Raw genomic sequence first — 20,000 nt, 5'->3', positions numbered from 1 at the left:
GGGTCGGGAGAGACCGGGAACCGGCGGGGCGGGCGACGACGACCGCGCCAACGGGCTCGGCGGGAGAAGCGGACGGCGGCCGCCCCCGGGCGAGACGCGGAGGCGGAGGGGACCGGGACCCCGTGGAAAAAAAGCCGGGGCCGCGCGCGTGCTCGGAAACGCGGCGGGGAGAGGCGGATGGGAGGGAGAGAGGCGACGACCACGTGGACGGTCTTCCCCCTCGAGGGACGTGAGGGGGGGCGCACCGCGGACCCACGACGCTCGGGAGGGCCGGACCTCGGGGACGGGGAGAGTCATCGACCGGAGCCCCCGCCGCCGGCAACCGGAGGAGAGCGGGCACGCAACACGCTGGGGTATCTCGCCGCCAGGCGCCCAACCCGGCGCGGATGGCGGTTCCCCACACGTGCGACGCGAGCGCCCTTCCCGGAGGACGGACGACGGGGCCGGAAGAGTCCCCAGACGCACCTCGGCCGACGGAACCACCGTCACAGACGCAGACCGCGGACGACGCCCGCTAAGCCTCTTTCCCTCGCGAGGTTCCCCGAAACGCGCGGGGGCCTCCTCTTCTTTCCCCACTCGCACAGACCCCACCTTCGAGACAGACGCGCCCGCCGCCGCCGAAGGACCTCCGGCGGCGACGGGCCCCAACGCGTCCGGCGACGCGCCGGAGACGACCGACCGCCGTTTCTCCAAAGGCCGCGCCCGAGAGAGAGGTCACGGGCCCGCGACGCCAGAACCGGATCCCCGGCCCCGAGGAGGGACGGGCCACCGCTGCTCCCCGATCGTGGGAACGCTGCCGGGGAGAGGGGGAGCGAGGCGACTCCACACGGCACGCCGCAACGAGCGACACACACGCACGCGACGCGCACGGCGAGGCCGCGGACGCGGGAACGGCAAAGACGGGGAAGCGCGGGAGGGACCGCTCGCGGCGGGCACGGACGGTGCGGACGGGTGGGACCCGGGAGCCCACCGCCACCCAGCCCCGCTCTTCCCGCTCGGCTCCGCGCCCCGAGGCGTGCGCACCATCCCCCTCGGGGGAGCGGGGTGACCGGGGGGTCCCGCGGCGCTCGGGCGCGCGCACGACGCGGGCCCCTTCGTCCCCCGACCACGGGTAACAACATCCCAGGCTCCGGCACGGCACGCCGGCGTCACGGCACGCTCTCTTTTGCCCCGCGTGGTTCCTCCCCGGACTCGGAGCGAGGAGGCGCGGGCCGCAGCGGGCACACAAACGCTCGGGTTCCCCCCCCAAAAGTCGGGACGCGGCGAGGGGAACCCGGCCAGAGCTACGCGCATTGGGCGGGTCACGGGGCGGGCCGGGGCGACCCAAGGCGGGTCCGACGGGAGACCCCAAGCACGCCCTTTCATCGGATCGCTAGAGAAGGCACTTTTCTCGCTGAGGGCGGGCGGGACGGACCCGGCCCGACGAGCCCCCGGCCGCGGCAGCCCCAAGAGCGGGGGAAACGACGCTCGATGATCTCGAACGTGGCGAGGCGGGGGGGGTCTGCGGTATCGGTAAGGGCTTCTCTATCTTTTTCCTTCCGGGGGCGCATTCTCGAGCGTAACGCGGACAGGGGGGACCGGACCGAGAAAAAGCATAAACTACAAACTAGGTCCCCCGAGAGCCAGGCCTCTCCGGCACCACCCACCGGCTCTGCACCGGACGGGGAGGCATTCTAATCGTTTACCATTAAAACCCACCTCGAACGGTGAGAAGAACAGAAAGGCCGGCCGCGACAGCTCAACACCACCACACGGCGCTCAAAAGCCTACGGGAGAAGGCAGCGCGTGGTGGGCCGCTCGCCCGATCTCACAGGAGCTTGCGAGAGACGGTTCATCGTCCCCCGCTCACGGAGGGGGGGACGGACGCAGAGAGCCTCTTTCTTACCGCTCGCCTCGACCCCCACACGAACACACACCTTCGCAGAGGAACACCGCCGAAGGCCGGACCGCGCGCGGGAGGGCACACACGTCGGAGAAACGGGAAACGCCGCCGCCGCTCAGTACCGGGCACCTCTGAAGATCGGCCTGGAACGCTCCAGGAGCACCTCGAGGATCGCGAGCGAGACGCGCGCACACAAAGCCCGTTCGGGAAGGGCGTGTGACGCGGCACACATCGGCCAACCCTCTCCCGGCTCGGAGGGAGGAGGGCCGCACGGGCCACACACGGTGGGCGGAGCGAAACGCGCGAGGGGGGGCAGACGCCGGAGCCCCTGACGCGCCTCACGGGAGCCCCCACGAACCACAGCGGGGAGTGCGGGGGGCTTTCACAGGGCTCGTGCCGGAGAGACCGCACCCCTGCCTTCCACACACCACCAGTCAAAGGTGGGGAGGACAGACGCGGGGCCCGCTGGCAGAACGAGAAGAGCGGCCGCCATTTCGCCATGAATGTCCGTCCCTCGCCTGGCGCGGCTTAGGCCTCCGACCCGAATGAACACAGGGCGAGAGCACCACATCGATCGACAAGCGGAACCGGGGAGAAGCGAGCGAGAGAGGGCACCACAGACCCGACCGACTGCCACCAAAAAAAAAAAAAGAAAACCCTTCACACACCACCTCCGAAACAAAAAAAGAAAACCCCTCACACACCACCTCCGAAACCAAAAAAAAAAAAAGCGGAGTGGAGTGGGCCAGCCACGGGGAAGAAAAGGTGTGCACTCGGGAGGCACATAAGCAAGCAGCAGAAAGCCGGGCTGGGTCACCCTTTTCCCCCAAAGGCCTCATGGAGACTCGGGAGCTCCACAACCTGGGGATGGGAAAAAAGTGCACCCGGGAGGCACACGGGAACAGGGGACTGGGGGCACCCACCCAGTCCGTGGAGACTCGGGAGCTCCACCGCCTGCTGATCCCCAAAAGGAAAAAAAAAAGAAAACCCTTCACACACCACCTCCGAAACAAAAAAGAAAACCCTTCACACACCACCTCCGAAACAAAAAAGAAAACCCTTCACACACCACCTCCGAAACAAAAAAAAAAAAAAAAAAAAAAAAAAAAAGCGGGGTGGAGTGGGCCAGCCACGGGGGAAGAAAAGGTGTGCACTCGGGAGGCACATAAGCAAGCAGCAGAAAGCCGGGCTGGGTCATCCTTCCCCACAAAGGCCTCATGGAGACTCGGGAGCTCCACAACCTGGGGATGGGGGAAAAAAAAAAAGAAAACCCTTCACACCTCCACCTTCAAAACCAAACACAATGGTGGTGGTCGCGGGGAAGAAGCGGTGTGTGCACTCGGGAGGCACATAAAAGCAGGCAGCAGAAGGCCGGGCTGGTTCACCCTTCCCCCCAAGGCCTCATGGAGACTCGGGAGCTCCATAACCTGGGGGTGGAGAAAACAGTGCACTCGGGAGGCACACAGGGGACCCACCCAGTCCGTGGAGACTCGGGAGCTCCATCTGATCCCCAAAAGAAACTTGGAAAAAAAAAAAAAAAAAGCACCGGGACGGTAAGGGAAGAGCACCGGGAGGCAAGTCCCACCATCCAAACTGCACGGGTGACAACCACGAAGCGGGAACGCCTGACACGCCACGTAGGTTGGGTTAAACGGGAAAAACGACCCAGCGAGGCTCGGAAGAGACCGCAACCTACAGAGTCCTTTCATGTCACCCACTTCAAGGACAGCGTGTCAGCACCTATCTGCAGGTACAATAAGGACAGATAGCAACCACTAGAAGAATGACACCAGGTACAGGGAGCAATTCACAGACCACAGGGGACTCCTGAAAGTGAGGCTGGGTGACATGTCCCAAAAATGTCCCCATAAACAAGAGAACCGACCCTCAAAGGAACAACTGGTCGACCTCATGACCATGAAAGGACCGAGAGAGCGAGGTGGACATGCCACAAAGCCGGGCGCCCAGCCTCCTCCCGGCCGAGGACCCTGCGACCAGCCGCTAGGGATGGAGCAGGGCAAGAAAAAAAAATACCTGACGGTACAGGAAACCGGGGACCAGTGAACAGAGAAGCTGTGACCGCAGCCTACTCTCGGCCTCGAGACGACGAGGCCCGCCTCTGAGGACCGAGAGTTCTGGCAAGGAGAAAAACAAAAGAAAAAAAAGAAAAAAATGCTCCGAGGCCACCCAACGAGTACGGACCAGGGAGGCGAGAAAGCCGTCGAGACCACAGTCTCCTCTCGCCCTCAGGATGGCGAGGCCCACCGCTGAGGACCGAGGAAAAAATATAAATAAATAAATAAATAAATAAATAAATAAATAAATAAAGCTCCGAGACCCCCAACGAGTCCGGACCAGGGAGGAGAGAAAGCCGGGACCACAGCCTCCTCTCGGCCTCAGGATGGCGAGGCCCGCCGCCGAGGACCGAGGGTTCTGACAAGGAGGAAAATAATCAAAAGCTCCGACACCCCCAACGAGTCCGGGCACGGGCGGCGGGGAAGAGCCGTGATCAACCAGCGCCCCCTCTCGGCCTCGGGTCGCCGGGGACCCAGGGCTCTCTCTTAGAGAGAAAAGGCGAGGGAAAGACAGCTTTGAAAGCCGGGGTACTTCACCCATCCTGGGCCTGGCCGGACCCGACACCTAGCGGTGGGACGACGCGAACGACTCAAGCCTTCTGGTCGACCCGCTCAAGTCTCCCGGCACCCTCCCCAGCCGTGGCTTTCGTTCGGTTCCATCCCAGACGCACCCATAGGCGACTCTTCCGGCACAACCTCCTACACAGAGACCATCCCCAAGCACGACACCGACCGCGGGACACGCCCGCCCGCCAGCCGGGACTCTCGTCACTCTTTCCGCCTCACAAAAGCCACTTCGCCCTCCTTGTCGGCGACCGAGGACCAGGAGCGTTGCACAAAACGGCCAACACCGCTAGGTGGCGCCCGACGACCCACCCGACCCACAGAGATCGCTCGCTCGCTCGCTCGCTCTCGCTCGCTCGGCCGCGGCGCGCGAGCCTTCTCTGGCGCGACAGAGTGTCCTCCCACGCTCACGCCCGGAGGTGACACGCACCCACGACAGGGCAGGGGACTCCCCGTCGTCGGTTCCCCCACACCCCATCCCCGAACATGGGTGAACGCGGGCTGGCCGGGACGGACGTTCGGGAGGAGCCACGGACGCTCAGGCGACGAAAACGAAAGGAGGAACCGAGACCACAGGCAGCTAGCTAGGAAAACAGGCGAATCGCTCTCCCTCGTGGAGAGGGAGGGAGGGAGGGAGGGAGGCTCACGGGAAACAAAGAGTGCGTCTCCACGATCAGTGACAGTATTAAGTGGGCCAGTCGAGGGGCTGCGACACTTAGAGCACGGTGAGAGGGAGAGACCGAGGGACTGAGGGAGACCGAGGACCGAGGGAGGGAGGGAGGTGGCCATGGCAGGCAGTCTCCTGCCATCCGAGTCTCCTTTCAAAGACATAGACTTCACCTTGGCCACTGCTTACTTGCTTGCTTGCCTGCTTGCTTGCTTGCAGTTCTTTTTCTCCACACCACTCCCCACACCCCCGGCACCTACTTCTCAGACTAAATACCGAGTCAGAGAAAACGAAAACAGTCGTGGAATAATGTGTTTGTTTGTGTGTGTGTTTTAAAATATCTCCATTGGATTTCATTTCCAGGAATAATAGGGTCATGCGGATCTGTTGTGAACATTTTCACTTAGGACGGAGAAAATTAAAAGGTCGTTTGATGGATTTCTGGTGGAGGGTCTATTTCCCACCGCGATGAAGATGATCTCCTGATCCTTGTACTTTCAGTTTCTGAGTGCTGCTGGCATGACAGACACGGGCCCTCACACGCGCGTTGACGAGATAGTACTGACTGAGTGACAGCATGGAGCCCGTAGGACAAGGCTTCGGCTTCCCCTTCCCCTCCCACATAAACCAGAAAAATAAATAAATAGATCAATAAATACCCAGAGGCAGAAACATGGAAGCAGCTTCTCAGACCCTTTAGAGAAGGCTCCTGAGGTCTGACTGGGGTGACACACGTGGCAGAGGAGACGACTAGGCCAGGGCTCCTCCCTTCACAACCATCATCCAGGCCCCCAGCACTGCCTGCCTGCCTTCCTCCCTCCCTCCTTCCCTCCTTTTATAAATGCCAGGTTATTTATTTTAATTGACTTATTTTTAATTGCGTTGGGAGGCTAGACATTTTTGGGTTTTCGGGAGTGGACAGACATACGAAAGGAAGGAAGGAAGGAAGGAAGGAAGGAAGGAAGGAAGGAAGGAAGGAGAGAAAGGATCAGAGCAGTGAATATACAGGTGCACTGTCATTACACCAATGTGGACTGCAGATAGAAAATAAGAGGAAGAAAAAAAGAATAGAATGTCACCAAAAGGTCAGCCTGGTCTATAAAAGTGAGTTCCAGGACAGCCAGAGCTATTCTATGAAATTGCCCGAGTTCAAATCAGCAATTTCCCAACTCCAACAAGAATGTTTACAGGAAAGGCAACAGATAAAGGCCCATCAAAGAAGTCCAGTGGAGCTGTAGGCACACCCTTTGAAACTTCTCTATTGCAAGGTCACAGAGTTAGGAAAGGATCTTGATCTTAAACTTTCCTTAATAGTAAGTCTCTGTGTGTATCATACTCAAGCCAAGTGCCCTCAGAGCTCATGGAAGATGAAACAGAGCTCTACAATAAGAGACGGGTGTTGGGGTGGGGGGGGGATTCACTCAAGAAAATTAAAGCAAAGCCCTACACTAACCCTGGCACACAGTAAAATCAGTCCTATGAGGAAATTTTTAGCTCTAATTGCCCACGTTTTACAAAGGCTTCTAACCGGGAAGTGATGATGCATGCCTTTAGTTCCAGCACGCGGCCTGGTCTCCAAGAGCGAGTTCCAGGACTGACTCAAAAACTAGAGAGAAACCCTGTCACAAAAAAAGAACAAACAAACAAAAAATCTATTACATAAATCAATAGATGCATACATAGATGGAAGAATAGATGAGAGACAGACAGAAAGAGAGAGAGAGAGAGAGAGAGAGAGAGAGAGAGAGAGACCCAAACCCCATCTTCTGTCTTCTGATGGTACCAGGCTCTCTCCCAGGGGTCACAGAGGAAGGTGGGCAGGCAGCAACGCAGACAGTGTACGTGTGTGATATCAAGCAAGCCTATATGTGATATATAGGGTCTAATAGGGCAATGTCAGTATTACATTGGGGTAGGTCTCAGGAGCACAAGAATCCAAATCTCTGATGTATTCCCTGTCACCAGAAGAGGGCACTAGATCCCCACCATGTGGTTTCTGGAAATTCTCTGCAGTTCTGATTGTTTTCATTGTTCCTCCTGCTTGCCTGTATTTAGTGAGAGAGTGGGTAACACTCCTCCCTGCTTCTCTGTGTGTCTGTGCCTGTCACATCCTGGATAGTCAGAGTGCCCGCCACCTATGCCTGCCTGAGATGTAGCCGGCAGCCCTGGCTGGGGCTGGGGGAAAGGGAGAGAGTGGATTCTCCTGGAGAGCCATGGGCAGAGGCTCTGTGGATTCCCTGCAAGAGGCCTCACTGTTTCAGGTACAGCTGTGACCAGGTCTGAATCCAGGACAGACTCCAAAGCCAGAGAGAATCCCTGTCTCAGAAAATAACAACAACAACAAAAAAAATAAGTAAACTAATAGATAAATTGATAGCCAGGCAGAGACTCAGAGAGATGATAAAACACCTCAGAGATCAGGGAGCCCAAGGCAGGCAGGTCACTGTGAGTGTAAGGCTACCTTGTTCTGCAGACTGAGATTCAGGACAGGCAAAATGACACAGATAAATTCTGTTTAAAAAAAATGGTGTTCAGTGCATGTCTTTAATCCCTGCACTAGGAGGCAGAGGCAGATGGATCTCTGTGAGTCTGAGGCCAGTCTTGTCTACAAAGTGAGTTCCAGGGCATACAAGGATACACAAGGAAACCCTAAGTTGAAAAACCACAAATAAACAAACAGATAATAACAATAAAAATATTTGAGAGTTCAAATAATTGACTTCATCCACAATAAAAAAATATGGATATCAAAATATCAAATGCACTTGAACACATTGACATAGGAGACCGCTTCCTAAATATAACCCCAGTAGCACAGACACCGAGAGAAACAAAATGAATACAGGAGACCTCCTGACACTGAAAAGCTTCTGCAAAGCAAAGGACATGGCCTACAAGGCAATACGACGGCCTACACAATGGGAAAAGATCTTCACTAACCCCACATCAGACAGAGGTCTGGTCTCCACAATATACAAAGAACTCAAGAAATTGGTCATCTAAAGAACAAAGAATCCAATTGACAAAATGGAGTACAGACCTAAACAGAGAACTCTCAATGGAGGAATCTAAAATGGCTGACAGACGCTGAAGAAAATGGTCAACATCCTTAGTCATCAGAGAAATGTACATCAAAACGAGTTTCTATGTCTCTTGGATGAAAGAATGAAAGGAGTGCATCCCCACACCCCGGCTCAGTGTTTAGTATCACGTTCTGTTAATTTCTTGTACATTTAGTTTAATTTCACATTTTGTTCATCTCTCTTGGTCTGCACCAAGTGTTTCCCTGTGTGGGGTGGGGCATGGAAGGTGTCCTATTCCAGAACATTTTATTTTACTTTGCTTTGAGACGGTCTTTCCAGTTGTGTAGAACTTAGTTTAATTCCAAATTTTTTAAAAAGATTTGTGGGTTTTTTTATTTTTTTAATATTTATTTATTTATGTACACAATATTCTGTCTCTGTGTATTCCTGAAGGCCAGAAAAGGGATCCAGACCTCATTACATATGGTTCATGAGCCAGCATGTGGTTCCTGGGAATTGAACTCAGGGCCTTTGGAAGAGCAGGCAATGCTCTTAACCACTGAGCCATCTCTCCAGCCCTAAAGAATTTTTTATGGTTTGTTTAATTTTATTTTACATGCAGTGGCATGAATGTGTCAGTTCATCCAGAAATTGGATTTACAATCACTTATGTGCTGCTGCCATGTGGGTCCTAGGAATTGAACCCACTTCTTCAGGAAGAGCCACCAAACCATCTCTCCAGGCCTTCCTTTAATTTAACAAATGTATTGGTGTGTCTCTAGGTGTGCCTCTCTCTCTCTCTCTCTCTCTCTCTCTCTCTCTCTCTCTCTCTCTGTGTGTGTGTGTGGGGGGGGTGACTCTGTGTGTCTGTGGGGTGGCATTTGACTTTACCAAGGTGAACACATTCAAGAGAAGAGATGGTGATTTACAGATAGAACACAAAAAAAAAACAAAACAAAAACAAACAGATAGCTTGATCTTTAAAAGTGAGTTCCAGGACAGCCAAGGCAGGGCTATTACCTGAAATTGACTGAATTCATATCAGCAATTTCTCAACTCCAACAAGAATGTTTACAGAGAAGTCAAGAAAAAAAAATCATGTTGAATGAAGTGCCAGAGTCAAAGACCTGCTCCACTACCTGCCAACCCTGGCTGTATTTTGAATCTCATATTTGATTTCTCTCTCCACGTACATTGAGTTTAATACGTGTGAAGGCAGACTGAAGAAAACAATCAAGAAAAAGAGAAAATATGAGGAGTGGGACAAAACAGAGATCTAGAATGGGAGAGAGAGGGAGAGAGAGAGAGAGGGGGAGAGAGAGAGAGAGAGAGCGTGAGCGCATTCACGTCAGTCCTGTGAGAAAACCACCTCAGTCCTTTGAAGAAATTTATAAGTCTCATTGCCTACCATTCTAAAAATTAAAACCATCTACTTGGGTGGTGGCGACGGCGCATTCCTTTATTCCCGGTTCTCAGCCTATTCTACAAGAGCTACTTCCAGGACTGGGTCCAAAGCCAGAGAGAAGAAAAGTTTGTGATTTACTTAACTTCATTATATGTGCAATGGTGTGAGGGTGTCAGATCACCCCGGAACTGCATTTACAATCACTTATGTGCTGCCATCTGGGTGCTGGGAATTGAACTCAGGACCTTTGGAAAAGCAGGCAATGCTCTTAACCGCTGAATCATCTCTCCAGCATTAAAGAATTTTTTATGGTTTATTTAACTTTATTTTACGTGCAGTGGCATGAATGTGTCAGATCATCCTGAAACTGGATTTACAGTCACTTATGTGCTGCTGCCATGTGGGTCTTGGGAATGGAACTCACTTCTTCAGGAAGAGCCACCAAGCTCTTCAATGGTGTTTTACAGATAGAAAATAAGAAAACAAGACAAAAACAAACAGATAGCCTGATCTTTAAAAGTGAGTTCCAGGACAGTCAGGACTATTACATGAAATTGCCTGAGTTCAAATCAGCAATTTCTCAATTCCAACAAGAATGTTTACAGAGAAGTCAAGAAAAAAAAAACCAACAAATCAGGTTGAATGAAGTGCCAGAGTCAAAGGCCTGCTCCACTACCTGCCAACCCTGGCTGTATTTTGAATCTCATATTTGGTTTCTCTCTCCACGCACATTGAGTTTAATACATGTGAAAGGCAGACTGAAGGAAACAATCAAGAAAAAGAGAAACCATGAGGAGTGGGACAAAATAGAGATCTAGAATGGGAGAGAGAGAGAGAGAGAGAGAGAGAGAGAGAGAGAGAGCATTCACTTCAGTCCTGTGAGAAAACCACCTCAGCCTCATTTATAAGTCTCATTGCCCACCATTCTAAAAATTAAAACCATCTAGCTGGGTGGTGGTGGCGGCGCATTCTTTTATTCCTGGTTCTCAGCCTATTCTACAAAAGCTACTTCCAGGACAGGCTCCAAAGCCAGAGAGAAGAAATGTTTGTGATTTACTTAATTTCATTACATGTGCAATGGTGTGAGGGTGTCAGATCACCCAGGAACAGCATTTACAATCACTTATGCGCTGCCATGTGGGTGCTGGGAATTGAACTGAGATATCTGTCCTGAAAATTGAACTCAGGACCTCTGGAAGAAGAGCCAGTTCTCTTAAACTCTGAGCTATTTCTTCAGCCCTTGTTTGTTTCTTTAATTTAGGAAAAAGAATACTGTATTATTTTAATGCATGAGCACTCTCTCTGCACCCACTTCCATTCACCAAGAGAGTGCACTAGATCTCCACCCTGTGGTTTCTGGTAATTTCAGAAATTCCATCTCTGCACTTCTGATACTTTCCTTGTCCATGAAGAGGACATGAATAACATTAAAAATCAAAATCCCCTGGCAGTATTTCTTTGCCAAATGCATGACAGTTCTATATGAGACCACCCCGTAGCATTGTTTTATTTCATTTATTTTGTGATTTCTGACTCTCTCGTACATTGAGTTTAACTTCAGATTTTATTTGTTTTTCTCAGTGTTCCCATGTCTATCCCCGTGAGTGCGTGTGTGAGAGTGTGTGCCTGTGTGCGTGTGTGCGTGTGTGTGTGTGTGTGTGTGTGTGTGTGTGTGTCTGTGTGTCTGTGTGTCTGTGTGTCTGTGTTTAGGTATATGTGGGGGGGATTACAATTCAAACTATTTTAGTGAAGGCCCTTTGCAGACAAGACAGCATGGCTGTTAACTTCACCAAGATGAAAGCTTTTAGAAGGCTGCCTTTGGTAACCACCATGAGAGCTGACCTCAACAAGATGGTAGACACCATGAGGCATATTTTCAAGGTCCATTTCTTTTTCTGTCTCCTAGCCTCTAGAGCACCATGATTTGAATGCAGTGTCTCCAGATTCTCCAGCTATACATGCAAAGAAAGATACCATAAACCTTTAGGCTCCTGTCTAGGGTGAGAGGATTCAAAAGAAAAGAAAAAAAAGAAAGGAAAAGAAAAGAAAAGAAAGGAAAAGAAACGAAATGTGAAAGACAGACTGAGGGGAAAAAATTCAAGAAAAACAGAGAAGTTCCCATGAGGAATGGGACAAAGCAAAGATCTAGAGCGAAAGAGAGAGAGTGAAAGAGAGGGAGAGAGAGAGGAAAGAGAGAGGAGAGAGAGAGAGAGAGAGAGAGAGAGAGAGAGAGAGAGAGAGAGAATTCCCTCAAACAAACAAAAAAAAAACCAAAAACAAAAAAAAAAACACACCCTTACAGAACACCTGGCACACAGTGATCTCAGTCCTTTGAGAAAATTTATAAGTCCCATTGCCCACCATTGGAAAAAAAAATATCCATCTGGGTAATGGTGGCAGTGCATTTCTTTATTCTCAGTTCTCGGCCCTCAGATCAGGAGAGACAGAGGCAGGCAGATTGCTGTGAGTTTGAGGCTACCTTGTTTTGCAGTGTGAGTTTCAGGACAGGCAAATGACAGACACAGAGAAACCCTGTCTTGAAAAAGAAGTGTGTTTAGGAGGCAGAGGTAGAGGCAGAGGCAGCTAGATCTGTGTGAGTCTAAGGCCAGCCTTGTCTATAAAGTGAGTTCCAGGGCAAACAAGGATACACAGGGAACCCCAAGGTAGAAAAACCACTAATAATAATAATAATAATAATAATAATAATAATAATAATAATAATCTAAGAGCTCAATTCATTGACTTCAACCACAATTCAAAAATTAAAAAATAAAACGAAGAGTGTGTCTGATCAATCAGGATCAATGAAAGGACTATGTGGGCCAAGGGGCTGCCACAATTATGACTTGCTAAGAGGGAGGAACTGGGGGGTGGCGGAGGGAGGGAGGGAGGCAACAAAGGCAGTTTCTTGCCACCTGAATGCCTTTCAAAGACATTTCACCATAACAACCACTTGCTTCCTTTCTTGGGGATCTTTTTCACAGTTGTGTTTGTACAGCCCCACACCCCACTTCTCAAACTAAAAGTCCAAGTGTGAGAAAACCAAAACAGTCATGGAAAAATTCCCACTTGGATACCTTTTCCAAAAACAACAGTAACAAAAATATGTATACCTAAGCAGACCTATCAAGTTGTAGCCTCACCTTGACTGGTTCAGCAAGGAGTTCTGGCTGTTAGGAAGGGCTGGTGACCTGGAACTTTCCTAGTCTGTAAAATCTGGAGTCCCACGCCTACCCCGTGCCCTCAGGGGACAGGAGTGGAGGCCAGGGCCCCTGCCATGGGCGAGCTCCTAGATCAGCTACAGGCTCTTATCGTTCCTGGGCCTGCTTAGAGAAAGACATGATGAGATGCAGAGAAAATTAAAACAGTCATGAAATGCTATGAAAAATTCCCACTTGGACATCATTTCCAGGAATATTGGCACAGTGAATTGTTTGTTTGGAACATTTTCACTTCAGACAGAAAAAAATAAAAAAATGTCATTTTATTCTCAGACCCTTTACAGCTCCTGAGGAATGGGGTGCTGGGGTCACAGCAGACATGGCAGAGGATGTAACTAGGCCAGGGCTCCCTTCTCAACCACCAACCAGGCCCCCAGCACTGCCTTCCTTTGTTCCGTGGTTTTTTCATTTTCTTGCTTTTAATCTTCTGTCTTTCTTTTCTCTTTCTTTCTTTCTTTCTTTCTTTCTTTCTTTCTTTCTTTTTTTTTCTTTTGGTTCAACATGTATACATTTTTGTAATTTGGTATGGGGTCTTTTCTATACAACCTGTCTCCAATTCAAGGAGGGCCACCTGCCTCTGTCTCTTAGATGATAGAAGAAAAGGGGTGTACCACAGCAACCCAGCTTTGTGTTTCGTATGTTGTTCAATTAAATTCTTGTACATGTAGTTTAATTTCAATTTTGGCTTGTTTTGTTTTTCGAGACTGGGTTTCCCTGCATAACAGTCCTAGCTGTTCTTGGAACTAGCTCCTTTCTTGAAGCCCTGGCTGGCCTCTAACTCCCAGGGATTCACCTGCCTCTGCCTCCTGTGTGCTGGGAATAAAGGCATGAGACACCACTGCCCGGCCAATTTCAAATTCTATTTAAATCTCTCGATGTGCCTTCTGTATGTGGGGGAGACAGGGAAGGTGTCATATTTTAAAACATTTTCATAACTGCACTTAGCACTGCACTCTTTTACATTTTATTTTACTTTAAATTGAGACAGTATTTCTAGTTCTGTGGGACTTAATTTAAATTAAGTGTGTGTGTGTGTGTGTGTCTGTGTGTCTGTGTGTCTGTGTGTCTGTGTGTGTGTGTGTGTAGATAGGGTGGCTTTTGACCTCAACAGATGAAGGCATTTAAGGGCACTGGCTCCATATTTGACAGAGGCAGGATCTCTGGGAGTTTTAGGCCAGCCTGGTCTACAAGAAAGGAGCTAGTTCCAAGAAAAGTCTCCAAAGCAACAGAGAAACCCTGTCTTGTAAAGCAAAACACAAAACCAAACAAAAAAATAAATAAAATGAGAGAGAGAGAGAGAGAGAGAGAGAGAGAGAGAGAATGTGAACTTACAGATAGGAACCAAGAAAAAAAAAACAGAATGTCACCAAGAAGACAGCCTGGTCTGTAAAGTGAGTTCCAGGACAGCTAGGGCTGTTATACAGAGAAACCATGCCTCAAAAATTAATAAAAGAAGGAAAGAAAGAAAGAAAGAAAGAAAGAAAGAAAGAAAAGAAAGAAAAGAAAAGAAAACAAAGGCAGTTTTTATTTTTTTTTCTCTTTTTATGCCAGGTCATTTATTTTAATTTTAGTTTTTCTTTTAAGATTGTATTTGCAGCAGCAGTGTTCAGAAAGAAGTGCTGGACCATGTAGTGTAATAGTTTGTCTGAAACATAAATAAAAAGACAGGTGCTGTCTCAAAAAAAAAAAATCCAGTTAAAACGTGAAATAAAACAAAGAAGGGGCTTTTGGTTTTGTTTTGCTTTGTTTTTTTCTAAGGAACCTGAAAATGACTAAATTCAACAATTTTTCAACTTCAGCAAGAAGGTAGTCTTTCCCAGCTCCAACAAGAGTGCAGTAAATAGGCATTTCTAGGCCCTGTCAACAGAAGAGGGCACTTGATTCCCACCACGTGGTTTCTGGAAATTGTTTATGGGGTGGCTTTTGAACTCAAAAAGATGAAAACATTCAAAGGGAAGGGTTCCATATCTGGAAGAGGCTGATGGATCTCTGGGATAGTTTTGAGGCCAGCCTCAAACTAGTTCCAAAGACAGGATCCAAAGCAACAGAGAAACCCTGCCTTGACTCAAAAATCAAAACAAAAACACAAACAAACAAAAAAATAAAACATAAAATAAAAAAAAAAACAGCTCACAAATCACAATCCCAGAGAACCTAGACAACAACGAGGACCCTAAGAGAGACATATATAGATCTAATCTACATGAGCAGTAGAAAAAGACAAGATCTCCTTGGAGCATGGGAACCTTGGGAGGGGGTTGAAGAGGAGAGGAGAGGCAGGGAGGGGGAGCAGAGAAAAATGTAGAGCTTAACAAAAATAAATAAAAGAAACAAGTAAAGCCAGGTGTGCCTCCCCGTCTATGGGACTCACTTTGTTCTGACAGGACACACACTCACAATCTCTCATCACACACACATAGTGTAACAACTTTGTGGTTCCTCCATCATGTGCTTATTGTTGTCAGGGAACTGAAAGCCCACCAGCCAGCCTGCACCATCTTTCCTTGTTTCTCGGTTTGTTTATATATTCTCTCTCTCTCTCTCTCTCTCTCTCTCTCTCTCTCTCTCTCTCTATTTAAAAAAATATTTATTTTTATCTTATGTGCATTTGTGTTTTGATCATGGCTCTCAGGTCCCTGGAACTGGGATTACAGACAGCTGTGAGCTGCCATGTGGACATGTGGATGTGGATACCGGGAATTGAACCGAGGTCCTCTGGAAGAGCAGTCAGTGTTTAACTGGGAAACAATCTCTGCAGCCCAACATGGAGAGTCTACATAGTCCTGCCTGGAAAACATGACCTTCAGAGTTCACAGAGTTCACTTTGCCCCCTGAGTAAAGGTGTTGTGCTTCCTTTTAATGTATAGCTTGTTTTGTGTGTGTGTGTGTGTGTGTGTGTGTGTGTGTGTGTGTGTGAGAGAGAGAGAGAGAGAGAGAAAGTTTCATTATGAAATCAAAAGTCAATCAACAACAGTGAACTTTTTATTTATTGTTTGTTTGTTCATAGTTTATTTATTTATTGACAGTCAGTCCAGAATGATCCTTGCGAAAAGATATCCATCATGACTTTCCCTTTCAGGAGGGAGCTTTCTGGTAAACTATGAAGCCACAGTTTCTCAAGTGCCTGCTTCCCACAAGTCCTTTTCCCAAGGTCAGGCATTCTCTTTTGAGGAACTCTCAGGTCCTGACATTAACATATGACTGGCGGCTATTGTCAAGGCCAACACTGTGGCTACACTCACTCCTCAGCCCTTCCCTGACCCGACCTGACCTGACTTGAGAAGCCACACCCCATGCCAGTCACAAGCCCCTCTTCATCTAAGTAACTAAACAGCATAAAATGTGGAATCTCTTCTCAATAAAATGCTGCTGCTGGCAGCCATTCGATGAATTCATTCTCAGATCTTGTCTTTACAACCTCTTTGGGTCACCCACCGAAAGCAGGAGTCAGGAGGTCGCTGTCCAGCAGGGTCGACTTCTTTCCAAGTTGCAGTCAGTCTGATCTCTGGGCAAAGAGAAAAGAAAGCAATTGCTTTCTACTGGAACCGTTTTAATAGTATTCTAATGAATTAATAGTCAGCTATTCCCAGCCTTATTTACCACTGGATGACCAGCAGGCGCCTTCCTCTCACCACACTAGCCCCCTTGTCTCCCGGCCCCATCTGTACATGTCACGCACAGAAGGGGAAATAAAGAGATGAGCAAACAAGTAGACTTCTTGAAAAAGTAAGGAACTGGGGCTGGAGAGATGGCTCAGAGGTTAAGAGCATGTCCAGAGCTTCTGAGTTTGATCTGGTGATCTCTTCTGGCCTGCAGACATATATACAGAATAACTAATTAGATAGATAGATAGATAGATAGATAGATAGATAGATAGATAGATAGATAGATAGATAGACAGACAGACAGACAGACAGCTAAATGGATGAATGGATGGATGAATGAATGAGTGAATACATAAATAAAAAATGAAACAATTCACAGAATTAACCTGTCATAACAATTTGCAAAACCTCTCCAACACCTGGAAGTTGTTACATGACTCGTGGAAGATCTGTGATAAGAAATCTTTGTGTGTGTGCTCCAAATTTGAAGATATTGGCTATCCTGTAAATAGATCCCTCGTTTCGGTCAAATCTGTCTGTCTGTCCACCCTGGGGGAGTATTTTGTGACGTTCACGCAGAAAGGCAGGGGAATTGCGAGTGATGTAGCACTTTCGTTCTCAGTCATTAGATGTAACTTTGCAGTAGTCCTTGGACCTTAAAGAGGTTGCTGCTGTGTGTGTTCCTTTGCACCTAATGAAATAGTGTGGCAGTTACCTACCTACTCTTTCAGTACAAATAGTCTATATTGTCAACTGACTACACGATGGCAGTGCCTGGGATTCTCTGTAGCGAATCCCTTAGGCAAATGCAGTTCAGACTTGCTCAGTACTACCAAGTTTGAAACAGGTCATGAGGGAAGCTCTCCCAGCATGAGACAAGTTGGGCAACAGAAACCTATGCATTGAGCCAAATACTTCCCTCGTTAAAGTAGGTAGGTAGGTTGTCTCCCCCACCCCCAATTCTGTTTCGGGATTAAGGTCTGTCTGAGAATCCGTGATCAAGGAAAGCCAATGCAAAATCCCCAGGGCAGGGTTTGAAACCACAGAGAGAGGGCGGCGTGTCGCTTACTGTTCTGCTCAGCCAGCTTTCCTCTATGGCCCAAGCTCACATGCCCAGGGATGGCACTACTTACCACCTTCCAGAGGAGTGAAACCTCCTAAATCAGTTAGCCACATGCTAGTGTCAGTGGAGTCACGTCCGGAGTATGATTTGGCTTTCGAGTATGACTTCTTCCTTGGTTCTGTCACCCGAAATCCTACTGCTCTGACCCCCAGAGACACAGCCAATAAACCCTCTTGCTTTGAAAGCCAAAGGGTGAATCTAGATGCTGCTGTTGTTTACAATGAAGACCAAAGGGAAGTCATCCCAGTTCCTCCCGTTTTTTCCCACCACAGGCTACACGGAATAAGCAATACTCTTGGAAGCAGGTGTGGACCATCCCAGCCCAGTAAGAAAAAGGCTCAGCTGCACCGCAGAGCCTGGCACTCTCAGACAAACAACAGCTAAAGCTTTAACTCAGGAAACAGATGTATGTTCTGGCCTAAGACCCTTTACTGGGCCCTAAGGGAGACTGACATGCCTCAGTCGATATAAGAGTTCTTGTTCCTTCCTTCACTCCCTAGCAGCTAGCTACCTCAGGTACACTCTTCTACTAAAATCTATACAAGAATCTTCACCTGTTACATCATTTAAATAAAATTACCACTTGTAGGGAAAAAAGAAAGCCAGAGATATAAGCGTCATGGTTTTAAGGTTTTAAAATGTGTTTTAAAAATTGTAAAATTCTGCTCCAAACAGCGGTTGTTCTAAATGTTGATTAAAAATGAGACTGCATCATAATGAAGTAGACTAGGGAAAGTTACTTCAGAAGTGTTGCATCCCCAGAGTGACAGGGGCATCAGAGCTGCCGTGCTATCTATCTATCTATCTATCTATCTATCTATCTATCTATCTATCTATCTATCTATCTATCTATTGCGTATACAACAGTCTACTTCCATGCATGCCCACAGAGCAGAAAAGTGCGCCACCAGATCTCTTTCTTTCTTTCTTTCTTTCTTTCTTTCTTTCTTTCTTTCTTTCTTTCTGGAAGAGCAGCCAGGGCTCCTGACCTCTCAGCCATCTCTCCAGTCCCACTGCTGTGCCTTTACAGATGGCAAAAACAAGGAATGATGCACTGTGTGTTCCTAACAATAGAGAATGCATCGTAAGGATTTCATTTTAAAGTTGACCGCTTTAGAATGAGACTTAATGAGAAGCTAGCATGGAATCCTCTCAAAAATAATTCACCATCCACCTTATCTCAGCCCAACACAGTCTCCACCAGCATTAGACTAACTAACTAACTAACTTAATGACCTCCAACCCTGTAGGATGTTTTGGGTCAAGTTTTGTCTGAGTTTTTTTTAAAAAAAAAATTGCCAGGCGGTGGTGGCTCACACCTTGAATCCCAGCACTCCACTTGTGAGTTTGAGGCCAGCCTGATCTCCAAGAGCTAGTTCCAGGACAGGCACCAAAAGCTACAGAGCAACCCTGTCTCGAAAATCAAAAAGAAAAAAAAAATGTGTGCTGTTCTAGAAAATGCCCTTTCCCTCTGAACACGGCCCCTCCACACAGCTCTGACAATGCGGGAAGATGCAGAGAGCCCAGTTGGTCCCTCGGCCTGATGTGTCTGCCTCCGTGCATTTGCAACAGCTGTTCTGGGGCTGAGGGGTAGCTATTCATCTCTTGCCACTCAGAGTCAAATTCCCTTCAGTTTAGCCTTCCCTAAGTGCTTGTTCACTTCAGAGGACTCAACCCTCATCCTCCATATCATCCTGGAATAATTTGTTGGCAGGCTTTATTTCTCATATTGCTGAGTATGAATATCTGTTCATAAGAGCAAGGGCCATTTCTGAAAAAAGAATGAGTGTTCAGCCAACTCCCCATGGGTGGAGGGAGTCGTGAAAAAATTTTAATGAACCAAAGAGAGAGAAATTTCTGGTTTTGGAAAGAGGAGATACTGAATGGCTTCCTCTGTGGTGTCACGAGACAGACTCTTGGAAAGCAAACCTCAGCTTGCACTCAGTCAGTTCAGGGAGAAATAGTTGCAAGGAGGTAAAGGCCCATGCCCGATGACATCGTCAGTCCCTTCTCTGGAAACTCTACCGTATCCCGGAGAGCTCTCAGAATCTTGTGATGTCACTTGTGTCCTAGAAACGCCAACGGCCCTCAAGACACACTCTTTCAATATCTGTAAGACTCCTCGCTTCTAGACATGTCGTCTAGACTGATGAGTCTACTTGGGAGAGAGAACGGAGATCGTGAGGAGGCCAGAGTGAGGGAAGAAGAAAGCTGGCCCCAGATCTCACAGGGAACCATGGAGCAATCAGTGGTCCTGGGAAGAGAAAGTGAGTTAGTTAGTTCCCCACTAGCAGGGACTAGAGAGATTGCTGGACGTGATGGCCTTGAGCCTTCCAGGGCTAGGGTTCAGGAACTGGGGGTTTTCTGGGATGTTTGTCTGCGTCCCTAAAGATGCACGGTAGTTGATTGTACAAAGTCAGGAATTGACAAGCATG

The 20,000-nt window shown here is 48.7% G+C and overlaps 1 long non-coding RNA gene across 1 annotated transcript; it reads left to right on the top strand.

Moving 5' to 3' along the window:
• Positions 1-5,158: 5,158 nt before the first annotated feature.
• LOC148117093 (uncharacterized) lies at positions 5,159-5,955 on the top strand. The gene is made up of 2 exons (XR_015737179.1): positions 5,159-5,246; positions 5,552-5,955. It is a non-coding gene; the product is annotated as an uncharacterized LOC148117093 (long non-coding RNA).
• The last annotated feature ends 14,045 nt before the right edge of the window (positions 5,956-20,000 follow it).

The sequence above is a fragment of the Myodes glareolus genome, unplaced genomic scaffold (assembly GCF_982192425.1).
Source record: "Myodes glareolus unplaced genomic scaffold, mMyoGla1.1 HAP1_SCAFFOLD_73, whole genome shotgun sequence".
NCBI lineage: Eukaryota > Metazoa > Chordata > Mammalia > Rodentia > Cricetidae > Myodes > Myodes glareolus.
The sequence above is the reverse complement of the archived record's forward strand: the minus strand, read 5'-3'. Positions and strand labels throughout refer to the sequence as shown.